Here is a 10,056-nt window from a genome sequence, read left to right on the forward strand (position 1 = left end):
ATCTGTCGTGCCACTTCATTCTTTGTTGTTGCACTAATTTAGTATGTTCCACAGCTTGCTGACGATGCTCATCTAACTGATTCAGTTCCATGATCCACTGCTGTTGTGCTTCTGTCAAGTTGAGTCCTAGTTCAGATGCTAGTCTGTATGTATGTATCTGAAACTCTATAGGCAGTAGAGCCTCCTTCCCATATACTAACTGGTATGGACTGAAACCAGTTGTAGTTTTCCAAGTGATCCTATAGGCCCAGAGTGCATCTTTTAATTTTTCAGACCAGTCTTTTCTGTTCATCTGTACTGTTTTTGTCATAATATTTTCTAGGACTTTATTTGTTGATTCGACTTGCCCATTTGCTTGTGGATGATATGGTGTAGATTTCCTATGTTTGATCTTGTATTTCTCCGTTAGATCTCGTACCAGCTTTGATGTAAACTGTGTGCCCTGATCTGTTACAATTTGTCTAGGTACTCCATATCTGACAAAGATTTCTTCAAAAAGAAAGGTGACCACTGTATCTTCTGTTGCTCTGTTTACTGCTTTTGCTTCTGCCCATTTGGTTACATAGTCTGTACATACTAAGATGTACCTCTTCCCATTTGATGGTGGATTGATAGGTCCAACAAAGTCAAGTGCCCACTGCTCAAATGGTTCTATGAGAACCTGTGGCTTCAGTGGCATTTCATCTGATGTTATTGGTCGTCCTGTTCTTTGGAAGCTGTCACATTGCTTGACATATTTCTTAGAATCTCTGAAGATGGATGGCTAGTAATAGCTCAGTTGCAGCACCTTATACACTGTTCGTTTATCTGCAAAATGGCCACCACATGGTTCATCATGACATGCTCTTAAAATGTCTAATATTTCATCTTCCCGTACACATTTTCTAATTATCAAGTCTGAACCAGTATAAAATAAATCACCATTGACCCATGTATATCTAGAGCTTGCTCTAACAATTTTGTATTTTTGCTTTTTAGTGAATTGAGCTGGAAACCTTCCAGATGATAAATAGTTTGCAATATCTGCAAACCATGGTGTTTTGACTGTGATGGCAAACATATGTTCATCTGGAAAGTTATCTGCAACTGGATTTGGATCGTGGGGTGAGTGTATGCGGGACAGAAAGTCAGCCACTTGATTTTCTTTGCCTGGCCGATCTTGTATTGTGATATTAAATTCTTGCAGTAACAGTAACCATCTTGTTATTCGTCCATTGGTGATGGGTTTATTCATCAAGTATTTGATTGCTGAATGATCAGTATGAATGAAAACTTGATATCTTGTTATATAGTGCCGGAATTTATTTACTGCATGTATAACGGCTAACATTTCTTTTTCTGTGACTGTGTAGTTCATTTCTGCAGGTGTTAGATTTTTGCTTATAAAGTATATTGCATAAGTGAACAAGTTCTCTTTCTGTCCAAGAGAGGCACCTATCGCAGTATCGGATGCATCAGTTGATATATGAAATGGTAAAGACCAGTTTGGCCCACGAAGAATGGGGGCAACTGACAATTTCTCTTTCAGAATTTGAAATGCATTTTGACAATCATTTGTCCAGTGAAATTCAATATCTTTTGCTAATAGTTTGAACAGAGGTTGGGCTATTTTACTAAAGTTTTCAATGAATCGTCTATAATAGCCTGCATATCCTAAGAAACTTCTTACCTCTTTCTGTGTTGTAGGAGGCATTAAGTTCACTAGGACTTGGATTTTTGCTGGATCCACCTTTATTCCTGAAGCAGAAATGTGGTGTCCCAGAACTATTCCTTCTGTCAACATCATATAGCATTTCTCATTGCTTAATGACAAATTTGTTTCAATGCATCGTTTCAAAACTTTCTCAAGGTTGTTTAAGCAATCATTGTATGTGTTTCCGTAAACTGTGAAGTCATCCATATAGACCTCTACACATTCATGAATTAGAATAGCAAATATTGCAAGTACTACTCGTTGGAAAGTTGCAGGTGCATTGCATAGACCAAATGGAAAAACATTATATGCATAGGTTCCCCATGGGCAAGTAAATGTTGTCTTGTCTTGGTCTTCTGTTGCTATTCTTATCTGGTTGTATCCGCTAAACCCGTCTAAGAAGGAGAAAAATTTCTTCCCAGCTAATGAGTCTAACACTTGGTCAATGAAAGGTAGAGGAAAATGATCTTTGAGTGTAGCTTTGTTTAATTCCCGGTAGTCCACACATACCCTCCACTTTCCATTTTTCTTTGGTACAATAACCAGTGGAGAAACCCATTGACTATCTGAAATAGGATAGATGAATCCAACTTTTAACAATTTTTGCAGTTCTTCTTTCACTATTTCCTTCATCATGGGATTCATTCGTCTTTGAGGTTGTCTTACAGGTTTAAGTTGATCATCTGTATAGATGTGGTGGATACATGTGCTAGGATGGATTCCTTGCATATCAGTATAATCCCAGGCAAAAGCTTTTGAATATTTCTGTAATAGTGCAATTACCTCTTGCTCTTGTGTTGATTGCAATTCATTTCCAATGTTTAGATGTTTTCCAGGATGAACCTCAATTGTTTTGATTGTTGTCTTGGAGATTGTGTTTACAAGAAAGATGTCTATAAAAGATTTCTGCAAGGTTTGAATTGTACATGTTTCCTGAAAACATTGATTCAAAAGGTTACTTGCAGCTTCATATTGAGCTTTCCTAAGCTGCTCTGAAATACTTGGTTCTGAAATGAAAAGATCCATTAAGTCCTCATTCCCTTCTTCTTCTCTAAAATCAAAGAATTGATTCATACTTAAAACTGATTTTGTTTGCTGTTTTTCTTGAGTTTCAAGTACTGATTCTAAAGAAGTTGATTGTGCAGGTGAATAAAGAGTGATATGTTTCCTTTCATCTCCATGTGAAATAATCATGCTTCCATATCTGCATCCTATGAAGGCATCAGTGGCAGCTAACCATGGTCTGCCTAAGATTAGAGGATGTCCTCCCAAGTTTGTCTTTGGTTGCAAGATCAGGAAGTCAACAGGATACTCCCATGAATCCAAGGAGACTATGATATCTTCTAATATTCCTTCAGGAACAACTTTAGATCTATCTCCTAGTTCCAAGATTGTAGAAGTTGATCTAATGTTGTTTAGATGCAAAGTTTTCATTGTCTCCATTGTCATTACGTTTATAGCTGCTCCCAAGTCTATTAATGTATTTGGTACTGAGAAATTATTTATTGATATGGTAACCATTGGGATACCAGGATCAATATATTTTTCTACTATGGTTTGTGTAGACATGAGGCTTGCTAATTTACCAATGACTTGGATTGTAGTAGGATCCTTTTTCTTTTTCTCTGATTTCCGAATGCACAATTCCTTTATTGTTTTAGCATATATTGGTATTTCTTTAATTGCCTTCAACAAAGGAATTTTTACATAAGAATTTTTTAACTCATCTAAGATATCAAATTCAGGAAGGATTGTTTTGTTTTGTTGTTCCATTAACCTTTCAGGATAAGGTGGTGTTTGTGTTGTAATATTTGTTCCTTTCTGATTTTGTATCTCAGTTTGTGATGTTTCAGGTGATTCTCCTTGTTCAGTTGGTTCTTCTATGATTGGAGGAGAATCCTTTTTAAGCACTTTTCCAGACCTTAGATGGACATCATTAAGATGAAGAATCGAATATGTAGGAAAACATGCTGCTTCCTCCACAGTGTATGCAGATTTGTCCACCTTATTATTTTGATTGGCCATTGGTTGGGCTGGTAGTTGAGTTGGTCTGGGTTGATTTGTGGGTAGCTGTAATTGTTGTGGCTGGGTCAACAACGATGGTGGATTCTGTTGTGGAAATGGGATGGATTGCGGATATACAGAATGTTGTTGTTGAAAGGGTATGGATTGTGGATATTGTGGATATGCAAATGGTTGTTGGTATTATTGTTGATACTGTTGAGGTTGCTGGTTTCCATAACCATATCCTCTCCAACCTTGTGCAGGTTGTTGTGAATATTGTTGTGGAGGCCAAGCTTGCATGGCATTGGAGGGGTCCAAGGATTGTGAGGTGGATAGGAATAATTTTGTTGAGGGAATTGTTGCTGATTTGGTTGAGGCATCCTAGGTTGCCATGGTCTTCGTGGTGCTACATAATAGAAACCTTCTGTCCCTGGCACTTCTTCCATTGAGTTCATTTGTAATTCTTTCAATTTTACACGATTCTCTGTGGAATGATTTCCTGTACAAAGACCACAAACCTGAATACTATCAAAAGGACATTCTCTCAAAGGATGCTTCTTTTTACATTTGGAACAAAAGATTGCTAGAGCTTGTTCTTGTTCTTCTTTCTTCTTGTTTACCTTTAACACATCTACTTGTGTCCCTAATTTACTCAAGAGATCTGTTTTGAAATTTTCCAATAAACTTCCTATTTCAGCTCTTGTTATCCCTCCTGCAGCTGACTTTGCTACTTTTGAACTTACTTCCCTTCTTCCGGTTTTTGATCTTCCTCTAGAATATTTTTGACATAACTCAACAATTTCATCGAATGGAAGGTTTGAAATATCTCCTTTACCCATCACATTCAAAATGTCAAGGTATTCATCCCTTACACCTTTGAGAAAGATCGTGCGAACGGTTTCTTGATTTAGAGAATGTTGTTTAGATTTCTGTAGATTATATGCGAATCTTTCCAAATATTCTTCTAAACTTTCATCTTCTTGTTGTATCATTCTAAAAACATCTTCCTTTGAATCTCTAGATCTACAATAAGCTTGATATTTCTTAAGGAAGACAGATCGCATATCATCCCAAGAGGCTATTGTTTGTTCTCCTAAACCCATAAACCATTTCAAAGCTGCTGCTTTTAATGTTGTAGGGAAAAGACGAAGTTTATGAATGTCATCAGTATATCCGTATGTTCTACATAGAATATCAAATTCAAACATAAATGCATCAGGATCTTCTGTAGACATTCCATAAAAGTTTGGCAATACAGAAGGTGGAATATTTTTCATTTTTACTTCTTCTCCCAATATTGCACTTGTATCTACTATTGGAAAACCAAAAGTAGTTTCTTGATCAATTCCATCTTCTTGTCTTTTCCGGTCGTTTTCTAGCTTCCTATCATTTTCTTGTTTTGCCTCTTCTTCTCTCTTTCTTCTCCATTCTCTTTGTTGTCTTTCATACTCAGCCCTTTGTTGTTCAGGAGTGAGAATAACGGATCCATGTCCCTCTTCTGCCATTGATTGATTTATTTCAATTTCAATTGGAATTTCAAGTTGTTGGAAGATAGGAGGATTTATGGATGGAAAGACAGGTTGTTTTCCTTTTTATTTTTGTTTTCCGGAAGTGGAGAATTGTTTTTGTTTTTCTTCCCAAGCTAACAAAGTTTTCCTTTCAATTAAGGTTAATCTTTGGCCAGTTCTTTGTTTTTCTACCAACTCCTCAATTATTGGATTACCAGTAACTGGGGTGTGTGATGATCCTATTTCTACTTGTGGGGGGTTTTTGATAAATCTACCTTGAGGATCTCTATATCTAGGCATAAAGAAACATAACTAAAATGGAATGTAACTAATGTTTTTGTGGTTTTGAAATTTATCTTTCTATTGACTATGCCGATATTTGCTTCCCCGGCAACGGCGTCAAAATGTTGAGCTAATTTGTGGACCTAAATTAACACAATTATTTATTATCAATCCGGGTTGTTTCTGCTTTGAGGCAAGTTAACTATATGTGAAGATCAGATATAATCAAACCTTGAAAGATAAGTTATTCAAAAGCTAAAAGTAATACATCCTATAACTCTAATTCAATCAGCTTAAAAAGAGAAAAATATTGAAAGGGTTCTTGACCTCAAGAAGTCCACCTTCACCTCAATTATCACTTAATGAATCAGAGATTGAAACCAAAAGCTTAAGATGGATAAATTATTAATGAAAGAAGCTCTTAACTTAAGAGACACATAAGATATTCCATCATAATTCATTCATCTCAATATCCAAATCTCAATGAAAATAAAACTACTTGCATGCAAACAAGAGAAACTAGTTTTGATTCATCATTTTAGCAGAGGGGATGCCCAACTTGAACACCTGTTTTTCCAACTCAATAAAGTGATGAATAAGCTATTAACTAATGAAATCAATCACTATCGATAAACCATAAAGCAAACTGAAATAAAGCTTTGAAAAACTAGTGCTACAATCAACTAGATTACAAGGAAATGAAACTAGTTAACAAGGAAGTGTATTTAGCTTGGAATGGGGGCCCTCCACTCTTGCCTTGCACGCTTTGAGAGGTGATATCAGAAGCTTAAATCAGTCACACATCCATAGCATTGAACAACAAAATAATAATAACACAAGTCTTCAAATTAACTCCTCAATCCAAAGATGTCACAGCATAAAAGTATATCACAAAATCAATACATAAGCCATCAAAGTTTTGGCTTTAAATAAGAAATGAACAAACTGATCTATATTCACTCAAACAAACCCATCTACTCTCATCCACCTATCTAAGTCGAATTCATTATCCCCATCCCAAGAAAGATGACCATTCCTATGAAATCTCAAAACTGCCCTATTTCTATGGGATTCCTGCATGACTAGTCATGGTTGACTAGCACCAAATGGGCCTAATAAAGCTTGTTCTGTTCGAACTAAGAATTGCTGGATTAGTCCTAGTTCCCAAGCTGTCCATCCATGCATTCCATTCGTGCCCAAGTGTCCTGCAACCATATCAACCATAGAGATATTACGGGAATTTCTGAATCTGCCAATTTTGCACTAAAAACCAAATTTTCATAAAAACTTTAGAAATTGAAAAATTAAAATTAAATACCTGAATGGATATCAAATATACATCAAAATGGGATAAATGAAGGGAAAATGGATGGATAAGTAAGTTTCTTTGAGCAAAAATAAGAACAAAACTAAGGCCCAACACATATAAACACATATTTGAGCATATGATGTATACCTTCCTTTCTTAGTATCCTTCGAGACCTTGACAAAGCTAACAATGAAATTTCTTATGCCTTGAAGGGTTTCCTTCTCCCAATATCCCTTTGGAAGAAAAAAGAGTCGAACCCGCATCGGGGCAGCAAGGAAGTATTCCTTGTATGGATTATATCGCTCCCAAAATTGCATGAAGAACCCTGAATTATAAAAAACATATGTGCCTCCTTCTAAACCTCTGATCTCTCTTCCAAGCTAGAGAAAATGACTGCGAAGAATCCTTTTTACCCTAGCTCTAGTTCTATTGAACCCTAGAGGTTCCATTTATTTTGATCCATCCAATCAAATAATTTTCAAAGGGCCATAATCTGATGAACTTACAGACTAGAGCATTATCTTGGATACATGAATATATTCTTTGATCTTGCTCGATTTAAAATCATATTTTGGATCTTGCATCGCTTTTGTCAAGCAACACCCTAGTTTTCTAGCTTGCCAAGATGCACCTAGCGAAGGTTTCTCTGAGAAACCAAAAACCCCACTTTGCCCAGTTGCTTTATGAAAAAGATATTGAAGACGAGGAGATTGAAAGGGAATACTAGTAGATCCAAAATTTTTACGGATTCTCTAAACAATTTGACTAAAAAAAGAGGAAAAACCCCTCTCACAAAGTCAATAATAGACAACTGTGTATAAAAAACCATAAAATAACTTCCAAAAAACAAAATGTCAAAATAAAAAATATGTTAATTAACAAAATAATAATAATAAATATAATTTATTATTAAATATAAAAATTAAATGTTGAAATAAAAATATGTTAATTAAAAAAAATAATAAATATAATTTTATTATTAAATATAAAAATTATAATAGAAAAAAATGTTAGTACTTTTTAAATTACATTAAAATAAAATTAAAAAAACACTATTTTTGTGATACTAAAAAAATAAAATAATGAATAATTTATTTTCATAACATTTTATCTATAACATTAAATTTTAATTTCAAATATTTATAAGATAACAACCATTTTAAACAATCAATTCATTAAACCTATAGATATAACATTAAATTTTAATTTCAAATATTTATATATTTATAAGATAACAACCATTTTAAACCATCAATTCATTGAACTTATAGATATTTAGATTTGTTCCTCTTAAAATATAAAATAAAACTTTAAATTTAATTAATTTTTTATGTAAAAAAATAAAAATCAATTTCAATAAATAACAACCATCATCAACCTGTTATTATTATTATTATAATATAAAAACATCAATTCAATATATTATCTTATCACATCAATAATATAATCTTGACCTTGAAAACAATTCATTAAATTATTATAAATAAAATTAAAATTGAAAATATCAATCCAATATATTATCTTATCACATCAATAATATAATCTTGATATTGAAAACAATTCATTAGATTATTATAAATAAATTAAAAATAGTCAATATTTTTTTGACATTTCAAATAATAATCATATCAAAGTATTAATACAATATATTATTTTATAACTTCAATATTATAAATTTAAACATGAGTCAAATTATAATAACATGTAATTATGAATAATTAAAAAAAAACCTCCTATTTTATAACATCGATATTATAATTTTAAACATTGAAGATATCAAGTTAAATTATCATAACATGTTAATTATCTTGACATTGACCACAATTGATTAAATTATTATAAATAAAGTTAAAACTAGTCAATATTATTTTAACCTTTCAAATAATAATCATATAAAAATATTCATACAATATATTATTTTATAACTTCAATATTATAATTTTAAACATTAGCAATATTTAGTCAATTTATAATAACATGTAATTATGAATAATTAAAAAAAAAAACTCCTATTTTATAACATTGATATTATAATTTTAAACATTGAAAATATCAAGTTAATTTATTATAAAAACGTCTGTATCTAAAGAGGACATGTTCATAATCTATAGGATGCTTCCAAAGACTATCTTGGTAATAAATATCTATCGAAGCTAGAGGAGGTTGCGATATATTCATATAAACACAGATTCGAGTATATGATGTTTACCTTTCTTTCTTAGTATCTTTTGAGACCTTGACAAAGCTAATAATAACATTGCTTATGCCTTGAAGGGTTTCCTCCTCCCAATATCCCTTTGGAAGAAAAAAGAGTCAAACCCACATCAAGGCAGCATGGAAGTATTCCTTCTATGGATTATATCGCTCCTCCCAAAACTTCATGAAGAACCTTGAATTATAAAAAAAATATGTCCCTCTTTATAAACCTCTAATCTCTCTTCTAAGATAGAGAAAATGACTATGAAGAATCGTTTTTACCCTAGCTTCAGTTTTATTGAACCCTAGAGGTTCAATTTTTTTTGATCCATCCAATCAAATAATTTTCAAAGGGCCATAGTCTGATGAACTTGTAGATCAAAGCATGATCTCGCATATATTGAATATATTCTTTGATCTTGCTCGATTTAAAATCATATTTTTGATCTTGCATCACTTTTGGCAAGCAACGCCCTAGGTTTCTAGCTTGCCAAGATGCACCTAGCGAAGGTTTCTCTGAGAAACCAAAAACCCCACTTTGCATAGTTGCTCTATGAAAAGGATGTCGAAGATGAGGTGATTGAAAGAGAATAGTAGTAGATCCAAAATCTTTACGAACTATTTAAAGAATTTGACTAAAGTAAGAGGAAGAGTCCCTCTCACAAAGCCGATAATAGACAACTATGTATAAGAAACCATAAAATAACTTCTAAAATAAACTAAATGTTGAAATAAAAATATATTAATTAACAAAAAATAATAATAAATATAATTTTATTATTAAATATAAAAATTAAAATAGAAAAGAAATGTTACTACTTTTTAAATTACATTAAAATAAAATAAAAAATACTATTGTTGTGATACTAAAAAAATAAAATAATGAATATTTTTTTTTCATAATATTTTATATATGACATTAAATTTTAAATTCAGGTATTTATAAGATAACAACCATTTTAAACAATCAATTCATTAAATTTATAGATATTTAGTTTTTTTTTAAGTATACAATAAAACTTTAAATCTAATTTATTAATTCTTTATTTCGAAAAAAATATTAA

The sequence above is a fragment of the Pinus tabuliformis genome, chromosome 4_1 (assembly GCF_031772625.1).
Source record: "Pinus tabuliformis cultivar Carrire ecotype Pingquan chromosome 4_1, CPIR1, whole genome shotgun sequence".
In the NCBI taxonomy this organism is placed as follows: Eukaryota; Viridiplantae; Streptophyta; class Pinopsida; order Pinales; family Pinaceae; genus Pinus; species Pinus tabuliformis.